The sequence below is a fragment of the Rhododendron vialii genome, chromosome 3a (genome assembly GCF_030253575.1).
Source record: "Rhododendron vialii isolate Sample 1 chromosome 3a, ASM3025357v1".
Taxonomy (NCBI): Eukaryota; Viridiplantae; Streptophyta; class Magnoliopsida; order Ericales; family Ericaceae; genus Rhododendron; species Rhododendron vialii.
In genome coordinates this window covers 22,665,638-22,683,593 of record NC_080559.1, presented here as the reverse complement: position 1 = coordinate 22,683,593, position 17,956 = coordinate 22,665,638, and the positions used below count along the sequence as shown (strand labels likewise).

The 17,956-nt window shown below is 36.4% G+C and overlaps 1 long non-coding RNA gene and 1 pseudogene across 1 annotated transcript; one reads left to right on the top strand and one right to left on the bottom strand.

The window, feature by feature from the left end:
• Positions 1 to 2,483: 2,483 nt before the first annotated feature.
• Positions 2,484 to 9,343, bottom strand: LOC131321227 (uncharacterized; annotated as a pseudogene).
• Positions 9,344 to 14,583: 5,240 nt separating this feature from the next.
• Positions 14,584 to 16,444, top strand: LOC131320492 (uncharacterized). The gene is made up of 2 exons (XR_009198283.1): positions 14,584 to 14,677; positions 16,108 to 16,444. It is a non-coding gene; the product is annotated as an uncharacterized LOC131320492 (long non-coding RNA).
• The last annotated feature ends 1,512 nt before the right edge of the window (positions 16,445 to 17,956 follow it).

The following is a 17,956-nucleotide window of genomic DNA, read 5'->3' as shown; positions in this document are numbered from 1 at the left end:
AGATTTATAGGGCAACTCAGATCTACAAGCCATACAACAAAATTAGGGCAAATTCATCATATATGAAGTTTCAAGATTTATAGGGCAACTCAGATGCAAACTATGGAGTACCATGGGTGGAAAATCACAGCCAACATCAAAAACCCCAAAATCAACCCAATCGAACACCGACAATCGAACAACCAAAACGTTCGCAAATGGAGTACTGAACAACCGTACCTCTGCCCCTGTAAGGAGGAAGACGAGGGAGAGTTGTAACCGTCGGTCAGGCGGTGGAGTCACCAGAGTTGTTCGGCGACCTCCTCTCTTCTCTCTCTGTCTTCTCTCTCTTTGTTGGTCTGGCTTTTGAGAACGATGAAAACAAATGGAATGAGAAAAGATAAACCAAAGGGGGATTTGGAGGGGTAAAACCGTCTCAAAACCCCCCGGATTTGCCAACGACAGGGTCTGAGCTCCCCTTCACAAATCCACCTTCAGCCGGAGATGGAGCCGCTACAGTATTCATCTCCCCCTCCCAAAAAACTGAACCAAACACCGGATATGAAGGACACCCGGATTACAAATCAAGGGGGCTCACATATCCCCCTTCATCTCCTGCATCCAAACAGGGCGTAAAGGAGGTGATTCATCCAAGTGGAAAAAGAAGTACTCCATTCATAAGAATAAGTCAATTATACTCGTACTTTTTAATTGAAGACCTACTACAATTAACCATCAGATTGAACAAGTAGTAATTTGTAATAAATAAATAAAAACAGAGAAAGAACAGATCCAAATGAAGTCGAGGCGATTAATGTTTGGGAAAATAACGGCCCAGGACGTGTTTTGATAATTAATACCCGTCAAGGACATGCTGAGAACATTTGTTAATGCTGAAAATGTCCTTGGAGGGTATTAATTATCAAACATGTCCTTGACCGTCATTTTCCCTTGTTTGTTTCACAACACAGTTAGGGGTGACAAATTGAACCCAGACCCATTAACAAACCCAGACCCATCAACTAGAAAATAGACCCAACTCAACCCATTTATTAGTTGGGTAAGAATGGGTTCAAACCCAGCTGACCCATTATTAGTTGGGTCATAATTGGGCATCAATTGAATCAACTTAAATGACCCAATGGACAATGAAAGTAACCCACCAAATTTCATCTCTTAATTTGTTTCTTTTCCAAACTTTGGTCTCTCTCTCCCCCCCTCCCCCGCGCTCTCTCTCCCCCCGCTCTCTCTCTCTCTCCCTTTCCCCACACACCCCCCCCCCCCCCCCCCCAGGAGCCCCCCTCTCTCTCCCCCCCCAGGAGCCCCCCTCTCTCTCCTCTGTCCCCCGCACCACCCCCCCCCCCCCCCCCCTCCCCCTGCCCCGCCAACCCTCAGTATCATGGCCTTCTCTCTTTTTTATTCAATTATTTTGTTCTAAATTACACGCGTTCAAAAATATTTTGAATGGTCCGAATTAAAAATCAATTGTGACCAGTAACAATTATTTTGATCAATCAAAATTGAAAACACATCTCATCAATTAATTGCGCGAATGGACTCGTGAAATTGTGCTCCGCCGTGAATAAATTTCTCTCATGGTAGTCCCGCAAAGGGTTTGGATTAAAAAAATTGACTTATTTTTTTGTTCTTTTTCAAATTTTTTTTGCATTTTTTTTGTTTTGTGTCATATTTTTGTGACTTATTAATTTGTTTTGATGAGAGGAATCGGAAAAGTAAAAAAATTTGATCGAAACTTATAATTTTTTGAATAAAAACAAAAAAAAATCAATAAGACAAAAAAAATTACTTATTCTCGTCTTTTTGAAAAAATTTATGAGTTTCGATCATAATTTTTTTTTACTTTTCTAATTTTTCGATCATAATTTTTAGTATATATGTAATTGGGTTAATGGGCGGGTCGGGTTTGCTTTAAAATAAATGGGTCGGGTCGGGTATGTGTAATTAGACTCATAGTTAATGGGTCTAAATGGGTCAATGACCCATTAAAGACCCAACCCACTAACAACTTACCCAATTTGACCCAAACCCGCCCGTTTGCCACCCCTAAACACAGTGAATCTGGCCATGGGATGTAGTATAAATTAGGGAGGTCAACTCTTGAATATCGTCATCACATGACAGGACAACCGTCGAATAATCAAACACATGAGGTGATAGCCCAATTCCAAGGGGATGAACTAAATTTTCCTTCTAGGTTTTTTTTTTTTGATCTGCCTTCTAAAGTTTACTCCACCCTTACATCTCCTGGATTTGGGAGCACTTTTTGGAATCACAACTCACGAGTATTAGAAAGGGTGTCGAGCAAGCTTCGTGATAATATTGTACTATGTCTTAAAAACAGATTAATATTGCAAGTAGGTTGAGTTTTTGCGAGTACCAATACTAGAAGAAGTCTACTTTGCCGGAAAACATAATAATGTTGTACCATATTGAACTCTAGTATGCTTTTACATCTATACAGAGATATACTCCGGTAAGTAACCTCGATTAATTTTAGATATATATAGATCACACAATATATAGTCTGTTAAGCTTTGAAATCATAACATTAAGTCAACCAGCTTACTACAATCCATTTGATAACAAGATACTACTAGTCTACTACCAACTCGAAGCAAGAGGGGTTACAAACTCTGCTTTTATGTTCTAGTGGGATATACAGGGAGAGAAATAGGCAGACCACGCTACTGAGAAATTCAAGAAACCTCATTCTGAGACACTCTGATCAGCCACCAAGTTGAAGACGTTAGTACAAGAGCTTTTCCAGAAACCAGAGCCATCTGTAGCAGATTCAGTGCCTGCAGCACAAGGATCAACAATAGCTTTTGTTAAAAACTTCCCAGTAGTGGGTACACTAAACTCTGGTACAATTCCCATACTAGGGATTTAAATTTGGAGAGAAGTCGATTTAGTACTCAATGTAAACAGAAACATAAGAGATGTAGTCTAAGGCGATTTATGCGACAAGTGTGGAAGATGGATTAAACGTACATGAGAGTATACTATTGGGATCCTCAATGACCACAATCCTTGACATGATGGATTTCAAGCCTTGTATTACATAGTCATTTCAAATCCACCATGTTAAAGCTACAATCTCAATGTCGAAATCTATATGTAAACTATCTCATCCAAATTCAAGTTTATATCATTGAACAGTAATGTCAAATGCCTTCATTTCAAATCCACATCTATCCGAACGTAGCCTAAAGGTTGGAATACTGAGCTTGCAAGCAGCAACTGTAACTCGGACACAAGATGTCCACAAATTTTTATAGCTTGGCTGAAAAAAGAGAGAACGTACCTCATTTTCGCCCACGCTCACAACCTTTTCGCCAACATCCATAATGCGTATGTTCAAATTGGCAAGATATGACGTGATTGAAATCGGAGAAAGCAATGTGACAGTCAATGCGTCAGTTACCATGAACTTAACCAGTCCGTTCACAAACCCTCCTGCGCCAGTGGTTTCCCCAGCAGAGGATTTTGGATTCACTAGCGACAAGGGTCCTGAAAACTTTCCCTCAGAAGAGTTGCAATTGGAATCAGCAACCACAGGGCGAACAAACCATTCAGCGTTCGGCTCCCAACAAGAATCCACCATGTATTGAGGATTCACACTTTCCTCAATATGCAACAGCTGACTCTCACAAGCAGAGAAAGGCGCAAGCTTGGGGCTAAGTAACATTCTTTCAATTTCCTCAGATGGGAAATAGTTATCAGTGCTAAAGTTTTCTACACTTGAGTATAAATTGTCAGCACACCCGAGGGAAGATTTACCACCCAAAAGTTTAAGTATTGAATCAAGAGGAAATGTGAGAAAGCTGAAGAGGAAGTCCACAAAATCTTCTCCAGATTCTGCATACAAGACCTCGTGTCCACATTTGCTAAAGAAAAGCTTCAAGTCCATCTTCTTTGACTCGCTGTTTGATGGCTTTGTGCCTAGTAATTCACCCATATCTTTTGCCTCGAGCTCAGTTGGGAAAATAGTTCCTTGCTTTAGTTGCATCCAATCCGTTAGAGGTGTCTTAGAGACCAAGGATAGTCGAAGCAATTGCAAAATCTAAGCCAGAACATCAGAGTTACAATTGTGAATGCCAACAAAAAGGCAGAGGAAGTAATCAAATTTCCATTCCCAAGAATTGCAGCTTCACATGTCATATGATCGAGGTTGAGATAGTTCAGTTCCTAAGAATTGGATATGTTGGAATACAGGTGAGAAAAGAAAATAAAAGATTGGCATTTCTCACCAAATCTCACCATTGTTTGCGAGAAATGAAATGGGGCATTTATATGTGTATCATCTGTCTTCCTTTCCCACCATTTCTCACAATGCAAACTAGTAAGGGGTTCCCTTTTCCCTTCACTTCAAACCAAACAGGGTGTCAGATTTGGAAAGAATGAAACAACAAGCACTAATCGGAATAAGCTCTTTGAAATGTTAAGGAATCCTAATGTGCTCATCTCAAGCTTCCCTAAGGAAAAAAAATATGAGCATCACATTGATCGATGTTAAGTCACAGATTCTCCCAAATGCTTCAGCTGTTAAGAAATGAACCCATGTTATGGATAATGTATGTCAAACTATCCAATACCCCCCTTGCATTCAACCTCAACTTCCATGTGGAGATGCAAACATTTGGACATCGAGCAAAGAAGAATTTAAAGGGGAGAAGTATAATGCAAACCCAGGACAAATGCAAATGGAGAGACTTAAACCCATGATCTCCCCAAAACCAGATCTCTAATACCATGTAAAGTAAGTTCCAAAAAATACAATGCTAAGTCACCGATCCTACCAAAAGCTTAAGTTGTTAGCAATAATGTGTATTGAGCTATTCAACTATCAACACAATCAAATTTATCATTACTACTATCGACAAAGAACAATTGGAATGATTTTTTATGCAAAGCAGTGAACTATGACATGATACCACCTTAAAATGGAAAGATTCCAAATTTCCTGCTACAAGAGTAATCTGAAACGTAAAAGCACCCAAAAAAATCACACGGTTACCTCAGTTGGCCCAAGATTCAAACTCTGACTCTCAAGCTCATTTACATCATCAATGTTGAGGTCTTTCAGCAGCATAAGTGTTGGGGAAGTCAAGCCAGGCATCACTTTTAAGTCATCACTTACCAAAAACCGCTCCGCTCCTCTTTTAACAAATCCTCCACTACCCTTGTAAGAATTTGTTTCCACCAAAGTTGCCAATTGATTCATCACTTGTCCACAGTGGCAACGGACATTTGGCAGGTCACTTAAGATGCCTTTACCTCCAGTTCGGCAATCGTAATTAGCGCAAAAGTAGAAGCATTTGTTCAGCTCCAAGTTCTTCTCGATCGTTGCTTTTAAGTTCTTGCACTGAACTTCAGGCAGTCTTGTCAGCTGAAGTAACATCTTCTTACAAGCTTCTGATACGAAAAGTTGTGCGTTGAGGTTCTCTATGCTTTTATACAGACTGTTCATGCATCCAATCACAGTGGGAGGGGACTTGTCTTCTAAGAGTCTTATAATTGTTCCAACGGGAAGAGTCAAGAGCTGAAGAGAAGATCAATGAAATCCTTATCAGACTCGGCAAATACGACTTGATCCTTCTTCTTTTCAATCACAAGTTCCAGGCCAATGACCTGTTTGAAAGTTATAATTCAAGCAAATCCAGAGGATGGTCAAACACATAAACATAATAAAAGCATAACAGGAGAAGGAAAAAAGAAACTCAAGTAGGAGAAATGTAATGTCTTTATGTGAAACCTGAGTATGATAAACGAACTAAATTTTGATTAGGAGCATACTTCCATACAAAAGTTGATTCAGAGAATCAGAAACTTGAACATCACCTTAAATTCACAACTATTAGCAGGATTCAAAGTGAAATATTAAAGAATCACACAAATTCACAAAACAAAAACACCACACACAAACTTCATTTTAATTTGAACTTGCAAATAAAACATTGCTATTAAAACGAAGATTATAAAATACAAGGAATTATTCAAGGCAAACTGCGAGGTCTTCTGTTTTTTCTGGAAAATAAAAAAATGACCCACATGACAAGTGACATTTAGTCCTCATCAGACCGATCACAACGTAAATTACCAAGACATGTTATTGTGAGTAGCGGCCCAAATAAATGAGACATGGGCTGAACGGCAGAGCATTGACTACACCAGGGCTGGACTGAAGCCTGGCACAAGGTCGAACCAGGGGACGCGAGCAGAATCTGTGGAACTCCAGCGTGCGGGTATTGGGTAGACCAGGCCAGCCCACTATGCATATCTGGTCTAGTCAATGCCACATGGAGGTCAGAGTGGCACTGCTCGGCCACGTAGCATAAGCCTCCATGGCGTTCAGCAACGTCATGCATGACGTCACAAGAAGCTGCTATAGGGGCATGAGGTGCTTGAGCCAAACAACTCATAGAAAAGGTACTCTCTATTTGTACTATTGAGTACTTTCAAGGAGAGAGGCTGACTTAGCTTTGTTTGGATTGGAGTTTGAAATTTTTTTTGAAAAATAGTAGGGGTAATAAGTGGAGAGAGATAGAGAGAGAAATATTGGAAGTAGGGAGAATCTAGGGGGAATCTAGGAGGAATTTTTTGAAAAATTCATTTTGAATTGTGAAGAGAACAATTCCGGCCATCTTCTGGCTGGTTGGCACTAACGAGTTGTTCACTTTGCAGTCAAGGCCTTGAAGGAGAAAGGAATAGATCGGAGCATACTCATCCTTACGATGACAGACAGAAGAAAGCACAACCCTAAACTGACTAAAAGAGCTTTCCTAAGCATAAATATTTCTCAACTGACTTAACCACAGACTGCATGATGAAAAATGTAGATAATATACATCAAAGAAAATGCCGGAGTATACTGTACCGGAACAGTTGAAGTTTGAGGAGCAGAATCCGGTGCAGTGGTGGAAACTTTCTTGTGAGAATCATTAGGAGAAGAGTAAGATTCGTGCGATGGAGTACAGTTGGTGTCGGCGAATGCTTGCACAATTAGAACTTTACAAGTGGAATTAGAGGCAGACCCAGAGGTGGTTGAGGAATTGAGGCTGGTGGTACAATTGGCATTGTAAATGATGCCGATGATTGGATCGCTGAACGATGGAGAGGATGATGCTGGAAATAGGGGAGGCGCAGACAAGGTAGAGCCAAACGATGCTGGGGAAGTGGAGGGGAAAGATCCCAATGTAAAAGAAGGGCTACTGGAACAACAAGTTCTTTGAAGAACTCCTGCTTCTTTTTTCCTGCTTACTCTCCTTTGCACCCTCTCATTATTTAAGAAAAATAAATAAAAAACCAGACCTCGAATCAAAATTCCTAGAACCAGAACTTGTGGAAAAAGCCATGCCTACTCAAGTGCGAGTGTGTGTGTGCGCGTGCGTGATGAATTATAGTGATGCATTTGATTACAAGGAAAAGGAGAGCAGAGTGTAGCAATGTTGAATTATGGGGGACAAATAATATCTGTAGAAGCAGTAGCACGGCCAGCGAAGGTGACAAATGGAATGATGTTGCTGACTGTAGAGAGGCCAAAATTTCCATTTTTCTTTTCAAAAGTAGTGCATTAAAGTAGTTCAAAGCTAGTTCTTTCTTTTCATCTAAAAAGAAAAAAGAAAAAAAGGTAAAGCAAGGACACAAATAGTGCAAAATAGCTCTTCCGACCATGACGACCATTCGTGTTGGTTAGAAGCTTGTTTTTGCAATCTTTGATGGCAAGATAACTAAACGGATCCCACATCTATCATGTAATTAAGGAGGAATCATACTGCCATACAAGACCACGCAAGCGCATAGAGGTTGATCCAGAAACTTAAACATCACTTTATAGTCGCAACAGTTAGCAGGATTCACAGTGAAAATTGCAAGAATCACACAAACCCGTAAAATAAAGACTACACACACTACAAAAACTCATAAATAAAAAACAACACCCAAAAACTTGATTTTCAACTAACTTGCAAATCAGCAGTCGCTATCAGACCACAAATTATAAAAATACTTGCAATTACTCAAGGAGACCCACAAAGCAGGGCGGACCGAGTGAGGGGCACCTGGGGTCACATGCCCCCACTCATTTTCACTGACTATTTTGTACATATAAAACTCTTTGATTCACCTCGCATCCCTTGTAAATGATTGCAGTTGTTCATTTTTTAGAAAATATGTTTAAGCCTTGTTTGAAAAATATCAGCTCAATCGGATTAGGATACCACTAAGTGCTTATATCCATACGTTCAACTTTCAATTCAGAATTAAAACTTATGAATAATCAAGCACTCATTGGTGTTTAATAGAACAGATTTTTAAAAAGAAGGCTAAGAATTTATTCTTTACAAAATGAAAACTCCCAATCATTTGCGTGGGATTCGATGTGAACCAAAATAGTAAAGCAAAAAACTTAAAATAGCTCACTAAGAAACAAAAATGATCCAAAATAGTCAGGTTCTGTGGATTATTTCTTGTCTGAGTTCTTTCAAAAAAAAAAAATCCATATTTTTACTAGTTTGATTCTCCACGTCATGATCAAGGCGAATAAAGAATGCAAACAAATTTGTTTAAAAACACAAAAAACAAAAAATAGATTAGTTAGACCAAGCCCGTCATCGTCGTCGAACTGATCGCAACATAATGCTTTGTTTGGTTTGTGTTTTAAAAAGTTTTTTGAAAAATAGTAGGGGTAATAAGTGGAGAAAGATAGAGAGAGAAATGTTGAAAGTAGCGAAAATCTAGGGGGAATTTTTTGAAAAATTCTTTTTGAAAAGGGGGCATAATCACCAGAGTACTTATCTCAAAAAAAGAAGAAGACATAAATCACCAGAAAGACGTTATTCTGACAAAAACAGAGCTTTACTAATAAAAAAAATATTAACACTAACTTAACCCTAGACTGCATGGCACTTAACCCTAGACTTCATGGCGAGAAATGTAGATCATAACAAATGAAATGTCGTGAGTATACTGTACCGGAACGGTTGAATTTCGAGGAGCAGAGGTGAAAACTTTCTTGCGAGAACACTTAACAGGAGAAGGAGGAGGAGGAGGAGAATAAGATTCCGGCACAATCGGAACCTTATTAGTGGGAATAGAGGCGGAGCCGGTGATGATTGAGAAGTTGAGGGCGGCGGTGTGAAGGCCGCCGATGATCGGATCCCTGAACGATGGAGAGGATGATGCTGAAAATAGGGGAGGCGCAGAGAGGGTAGAGGTAAATGGTGATAGGGTAGTGGAGGGGAAAGAGCCCAAGATAAAAGATGGGGTATTTACTGGATCGGAAGGCAGAACCAGACCCCGGATCGGAACTCCCAAAGCTGAAACCAGTACCAGGATAGGCCATGCCCTGTCTCTCTGTGTGTGTGTGTGTGTGTGAGAGAGAGAGAGAGAGAGAGAGAAGAGTGATGGTTTATTAGGGCGGCCTATGATTTCAAATCGTTCAGGAATTTTTCTGAAATGTCCCCGCTAACGGGTTAGTGTCCAGGCCAACTTTAATACTGTCCATTTTGGTCTAGTTTTGAGTCGTTGATCGGAGGCGTTCATTTTATAGAGCTCGTTGAGTATGTCATCAACACAAAAAAAATTAGCGTGATTTAACATCAATAGGTATATGACTGAAATATATTTGTACAAGAAAAAAATGGACAATTATGAGTTTCAATTTATTTTTGTCATCGCATTTTTCTTGTACAAATTCGTTTGATTTATGTACATATCAATGTCAATCAAGTTAATTTTTTGCATGGATGACATACTTGACAGTTGACAATACCTACAAAATAACCATTTCCGATCGTTATTGTCAGCCTAGAAAAGATCCACAACAACCCAAAACTAGATTGGATTAAACATAAAAAAAAACTGGACGGAACACTAACCCCCGGCTAACGGGGGCACTATGGCACCATTTACCGTTTCCACGTTTGCTTGTTTTTTTTTTTTTTTTTTGTTTATTACTGTACGTATTTGTTAATGAATGTCTTTTAATCTCACCATCACATTAGGATTCCAATCATTTTACAATCACAAACAACTATACAAATCAACTCACATTTATATTGGGACTCACACACACTACACCTTCAGGTGTATGGGCCCTATCAAAAGATGTGAGTGTGTGTATAAAGTGCGTGTAAGTGCTTGTGGTTAAATAATAGTAATTGTTAGGATTTAGCGCGGCAACACCCTGAGTTTGACTATACGTACACCGAAATGTGTACTGAAAATGCACATTGGCCTGTTTGGGACCCACCTCATAATTCCACGCAAGTTATCTGAGGTGTTATATTTGTCTAAAATATTTCTTAAGGATCCCTTATAAAATCAGCACAATCGATATCAGTAAAAGTTTAATCAATTTATATAATTTTTTGTCCTTGCAAATTAAGGGACCCAAAATTAGATGAATAAATGAAGCCCTTATTGATATTTAATTGAGCTAATTTTTTTTTTCAGATTTGAACGTCTCAAATAATTTATGTAATGCACACAAATAAGTCAAACTCAGAACCCATTGTGTATTTGAAAACTTTTTTGACAATTGAACAATTGGCAAAAAAAAAAAAAAAAAAAAGCAATACAAACCAATGAACTCAGGAACACTGTTCGAAAAATTAAAAATTAAAAGCAACCCATTTGTTTTAATGAGAGGAATGAAAAAGTAAAGTTTATGATTCAAACTCAAAAATAAAAAAATAAAAAAAAAAAGAAGCCAAAAGATAGATTTTTTGACTTATTTTTGTCTTTATTTGAAAAGTTATGCATTTCGATTATATATTTTCAATTTTTGATTCCTCTCATCAAGATGAATTAATAATTCACGCAAATTTGAATAAAAATAAAAATAAGCCAAGTTGCTTATTTTTGCCAAACAAGGCCCTTTTTTGTTTTGTTGAGTAGTATTATTTACTTATTCACAAATTTAAGCGAATTTTCATCTGTTCTGACTACGCACAAAAAACAGCACCCAAAGAAAAATAAATCTACGACCATATCCACGCACACACACACACACTTGCAGAAGTATAAGCTCCACGCAAACTACACCACTAGTTTATGTAGAGCCCACTACTTGTATGAGACTATGAATGTGTGAGGAGTCTACACTTGTATTAGTATGTTAATCGCTCGTAAAATAGGCGTCTCTAGAATGATTGTTAAAGCATCTCCAACCATGCTTTAAATATTCTTTCATATTATATAGTCATTCAAAATGAATAACTATTTTTTAGAACATCTCCAACCATACTTCATTTTTGTTCTTCAAATCTTCATTTTGAAGAATATCACCACTCCAATAATACTTGGTTTTTTTTCTTGACTTTGAAGAACCAATTTTTATTCTCCAACTATGAAGAAGTATCCCTCCAAATGAAGAACCTTCTTCATTTCATGATTTTCCAACTTTTTAAAAATACTATAACAAGTTATATTATAATATCATGCAATTAGTATAATTAGAAAAAGATTCACAATACTTTTAAAATGAGACCAGTCATTGATATATATATATATATATATATATATATATATATATATATATATATATAAAACAAATTTCCTAACAAATTTATACTTCAAATTTTAGAGGAAAAGTTGAGGTTTAGACAAAAGGAGGCACTCCAAAAATTACTGCCGGCAGCACTCCACTTTTGGAGCAACGATAGTAAATTTTGAAATGCCAAAATCAAAATCCTAGACATAAATGGATGAAATTTTGAAGAAATAAAGAATGATAATTGGAATTCATGCGAACAACTGTATTTTTCAAAATCAATTTTTGAGAACATAGGAGTATTATTTTAGTTCAATTGGGTTTGAGATGCTCTAACTAAGCAAATAAAAATATTTAACGCCTACTTAACCCTAGACAGCATTACGAGAAATGTAGATAACATTAGAGAAAATGGCCGGAGTATACTTTACCGAAACGACTGTAGCTTGAGGAGCAGAATCCGACGTAGAGGTGGAAAATTCCTTGTGAGAATCATTAGGAGGAGGAGGAGGAGAGTTAGATTCCGGCAACGGAGTATGATTGGTGTCAGCAAATCCCCTCCCAAATATTGGAACCTTACTAGTTGAAATAGAGGCTGAGGAATTGAGGCTGGCTGTGGAATTGGCATTGCAAACGATGTTGATGATCAGATCGCTGGACAATGGCGAGGATGATGCTGGAAATGGGAGAGGCGCAGAGATGGTAGAGCCAAAGGACGGTGAGGAAGTGGAGGGGAAAGAGCCCAAGTTAAAGCAAGGAGTACTGGAACTAGAAGTTCTTTGAACACCTCTTGCTTTTAATTTCCTTCTTACTCTCCTTTGGTCTCCAATTCCAGGGTTATGCAAGGAAACCTTGACTCCGAATCATAATTCATTGAACCAGAACTTGGGGAAAGAGAAAAAGCCATGCCTGAGCCTGACTCAAGTGTGTGTGCGCGCTATAGAAAAGTACTCCTGGTTTACAGGGATGCCATGAAAATTTTAAGGTAGAAATATTGAATTATTGGGAGTAATAGTTGTTGTAAAAGGAAAAGCAAGAGCACCACTAGCGAAATTGACAAATGAAACGATGTTTTTGCTAGAAGTTGGGGAAATAAAGTAGAGAGGGTAAATTTCCATTTTCCTTTCCGAAAGTAGTCCATAAAAGTAGTTCAAAGCTAATCTTTATTTTTCATCCAAAAAAGGGTAGTAAAAACAAAGATGGGGTGGGGGTGGCCTGGTTGGGGTAGAGCTTCTTCCGACCATACGAGCTCTCACCTTCATCATAAGCTTGTTTTTGTAATATTTGATTGCAAAATAATTACTCCAATTAAGAAGAAATTAGTGCCACGGGCTGACGATCTGAACCTATGGTACACACTCCTTATTAGGAGGTGTACCGTACATACCATGATTTTAAACCATTGGATTTCAAAGTGAATAATCTGGACCACCTATTTATTAAATCAATTAATAAAATAAAAAAGGGCTTAATAGGTAATAGGTTGTTCTCTCCTCCTTGATTTTCTTTCTCTCTCCCTCATATGTAAAATATTACAAACTATATAACATAACCACAATTGTTATGACAACACAAAAAATTGACACTTTCTTACGACAATGTGTCATACCAAAAGAAATCGATCAAAAGATACTAGATACAAGACCAAAATATGTCGTAGCACAATCAATAATTATTATACCCAAGTAAGATACATGTCTAAAATATCACAAATTAAATATCGTATACCTTGACATCCTAACAGCCCTGATCGATCATTCTAAAAATACACTCACTAATGACATTTAGATTGTATATTCAATTTATATTTGATATTTAACCTAGTCCTCTGTTTGTAGTTGAATGTAAGGTAGTCATGCAACCGTGACACAATAATAACAATTAAATCTGTTGAATTTTTTATGTTTGTTGATTAAGTCGCCTATGTAAATTTTTGCTCTCAATCAGGTTTAGGAAGCTCCATCATCGGCACGCAAATTGAATAATAGAATGATATTTTTTATCTAATTAAGTGTCTAGCTATAAGCCATCAACTTCATCTTGATACGAATGACCTAATTGATATCATGTAAATTGTAAAAGATAGACGATTTCAATAAATAAATAAAACACTTTACGTGGGGCTCAGATAGTGCATTATTAGATTTTAATATTGTATTAAAATTGAACGACGAGATTTGTTGAAATATAAAACTTTAAGGACTAACTATGTAATTTATCCTAAAAAATAACAACATTCTTTAAAAAAAAAGAAGGAATGAAGGGTGCAAGACTTGAACTCCAATTTTTTTAGATAAATGTCCAAACCCCAACACATTATCACTATGGTACACAATTGAGAATTTGTAATTCTAAAGACTATTAATTATATAATACTTTATTGTACATAGGTGTAACGACCTGGATTTTCGACCCAATTTTTTTAATACAAATTTATATTGTTAAATACTTAATTCAATAATTAATTAGATTGAATAATTAAAATATATTATTATGTGTACAATTGACATTATTTACACTATTGTATAAGATATATATTTATACTTTAGATATACAGAAAATCAGGGATTTGTATTCATCTCTTATCTTTCCTATCTAAATCCTAACTAGAACTCTATTCAAACTAACTCTCCACTTCTCTCTCAAACTCTACCACCTCCATCTTTATCCTTCAAATTACACCCCACATTTAAGGAATTTTGTTCCCTTATTTCTCTCTCTTATCCTATACATATATGCGTCCACATACATTCTCACCCTATAAATACACGCGTCCACATACATTAGAATTAAAGGAAACCCTCTCCCAAATGTGGCACTTGTCCCCTATCCCTCTTATCATTATCAGTATCCCTCTTTTTCACTCTCCTTCCCCATTCACCACTTCCACAATTATCCTCTCACCTTCTCATTATCTTATTCTCTCTCATTATACACACTCACATAAATCCAAAAATTGAACACCAGTATAATATTTCACTCCCAATTCTATTGTTGAGTCTAGAATAGAGAGAGAGAGAGAGAGTTGTGGCTGTGGGTGTGTGCGCACCGTGAGTTTCGTGGGCACACCATCGCTGCGGGCCCTATTAGAGTGCCATCGGACGCCGCCTTGAGATTTCGGAACCACCACGGCGATCTACGGACACCATACAACACTTATCTGGATTTAGAATTATGTTTGAGGTAGTTTTTCGGAAACCCGAAACCTTAATCTACATTTTAATGGAGTTAGGACTTAGATTTAAAATTTATTGAAGATGATGACCTGCTGTTAAATTGTTAATTTATTTTTAGTTCTGTTTATATTAAAATTCAGTCCGGTTGTGCTAGAATGATTAGTTTTATACCCTGTCAAAATTTATGATCGTTTAACAAGTGTTTGATTGCGAAATTAGTATTGATGATGCATTGTTGATTTGTATTTGAGTGGACATTTACGTGTTTAATAAATTATTGGGGTAGATAAATGTTTATGAAATATTAACAAGAATATGTTACTAGTAAAAATTTATTTAGATTGTAAATAAGAAATATTTTAGATTATATATTAGTTAATCTTTAACTCTAATAAATATTTACTAGAATAGCCTCGCATAATTTTGTTGTTATGAAAATCTCATATTAATATTTAATATAGTTAGCAAATACTAAATTTAGCAATAAGTATTTTTCAATAAAAATTAGTTTGTAAAATCTATGAATAATATGAGAGTTAAAGATAATGTTTAAATAGTAGAAATCTTTTATAAAATTCTAAACGAGAGAAATAGATTTAATTTTAAGTGTAGTAATTAATTGTTTGATTGAATATTATTTTGTTACTCGAATGATTAATTGTATGACAGAACTAATTTTATCGCATAGTTATGTCTTGTTAGCATGTTAGTACTTTTAGTTGAAATGTTGAACCGTGTAATATTTTGTTGTGGTTGTAGATTGGACAAATAGGTTCCCAGGGTGGTTACGAGTAGTGAATCATGTAGACGATGATAAATAAATAAAAAATGGTAAAGTGTTGAAAGTGTGAGTACTGTGTAGTTGTGAATTGAGTCATGGCAATGACAATGGTAACTAATGGGGCCTTGTATTGAAATGGGTTACCTGCGAGGCCCGGTGATGTGATATGTTGTGACACTAATGTATGATACGTCATGGGAAGTTTATTTTCGAGAAAGGGAATGGGTCCCATGAGACGGTTATAGTTAGTGAGATGTTAATATGTGATACATCATGAGAAGTTTCTCTTTGAGGAAGGGAATGGGTCCCATGAGACGATTATAGTTAGCATGGGGTAGTGAATGTCCGACCCCAATGTACGATACGTCATGGGATGACTCGATCTTCCTGTTATGGTCTTAAATAAGAACATACAAGATACATAATTTAAGTGCGTTCACTTAGAACCCTGGTGCAAGATAAGCAAGAGGAAGGGTGAACCCATGAGACGATTGTAGTTAGTGGATGTGGGAGGAAAGGATCTCGCGGAGAGGATCCTTAGATTACATGTAAAATGATGAATAGTAAAGAAAAAGACGATGTGTAATTATTTTGTACCTTATGTGTATTATGAATTATTATATTGTTGATCTGCATATTGTGGTATTGGGTTTTAGGATTTCTACTTGGTGAATTATCACTTAGGATACGTTTGTATCCTGACAAATCGTTTGTTTCGGCGCTCAATTTGCCAGAGTGTACAGGATTCCACAGTGGAGCAGTTGATACAGGTGGGACCTCTGGAACGGAGTCTGGGCCAACGATGCTTGGAGTTCGTGTCAAAACTAGAGTCGCTCTGGAGTTGCTTTTGTTAAATAAATGTAGATAGATTTTTGTATTATTTTGAAATTGTAATTTTTGTATAAGGATAAATGGGGGCCTAGAAGTTTGTAAAATTCAGCATATTTTAAGAGTAATGCGCCCGAAATTCTTTAAAAAATCGGGGCGTTACAGTAGGGGCCCTATTTCCCGGATGAAAATTTGAGAAGACAGTGGCTTCAAATGCTTCCGTCCTAGTGCTAGGCCTGCACTTATAGATCATATTATAGCCTATGTCATTGGTGTAAGTCAATATGTCGACTATAATAATTTTTTTTGAAAAAAAGTACAATGACAATAAATTTACAAAATTATTTAAATTGTACTTTCACGACCTAGTTCCAGGGACCACCATTAAATTTGGATTGGTATGTATATGGTGGAAGTTTGGCACCGATCCACGTGTCAAATATATAGTGTCAATTTCTAAGTGCATCGCCCTGAATATTGATAAAATTGAGTAACGTCACTTTATGATTTTATTATAACAATTGTGGTTATATTATTTAATTATGATATGGTATTTTGCAGATTATAACTATCGTTAACTGAATAAGCTAATTGAATTTTTTTTATACGATACGTTGTGGGTATGAAAACGTCAATTTATAGTGGTGTCATAACAAATTTGGTTATATTACTGAATTTGTGGTATTTTAGACATGTCTTATTATGAAATATTTTAATCAATTTCTTTTGGTACAATACATTGTAGTAAGAAAACATCAATTTATGGTATTGTCATAACAATTGTGGTTTGTTATATAATTTGTGGTATTTACATATGCTTTCTTTTGATGCGACACGTTGTGATAAGAAAATGACAATTTTAGGTGTTGTCATAACAATTGTAGTTATTTTATAAAATTTGTGGTATTTTATAAATATTTTTGACTTGGGTGTAACAATTGTTGATTTCGGTACGACAATTTTTGATTTTGTTACAGAATATCATACGAGTCAAAGAATTTTTGGTACGACTTATTTTGTTAAGATATTGCCAGTTTATGATGGTGTTATAACATTTATGAGTAGCAATATTTAATTTTTGATATTGTACGCATATATTTAGTTGGGATACAAGTATTATAGATTTTGGTATGAATAATTATGGTTACATAATAACAATATTTTTTAATTATGGATAACATACTAATGACTTATTCAACAGGTAAATTTTAAAATACAAGTCGTAACTAGTATCATAAATATGCATTAGAAAACTAAAAATCGGTATAATGAAAATCACAAATTATCGTAATTTAGACATATGGTATACCCTGTGTACCATAACTTTTCCCCTGAACATATAACCATAATTTCACTTATTATCACCGTACTTAAACTTTGTTTGGCACCTCCAATTTGGAGATTAGCGGAGCTTAGAAAATGCACGTAGCATTTATTTTTGTGTTCGATTAATTTACAAGTATCTTGACTAATCATGAATATCAATCATTGTCCTCTGGCCGAAGGCCCAATTGAAGTCTTAAATAGGGGCTTCATACAATACATGAAAATATTTCAGCGATCCTTTTCATGAAACACTTTAACGTGTCCCAACATTTTCCCCTGAAATATGATATGATAGCTAAATAAAAAACCGTAAAAAGGAACAAACGCTTCCGGGCCTAGTCTGAGTTGTTC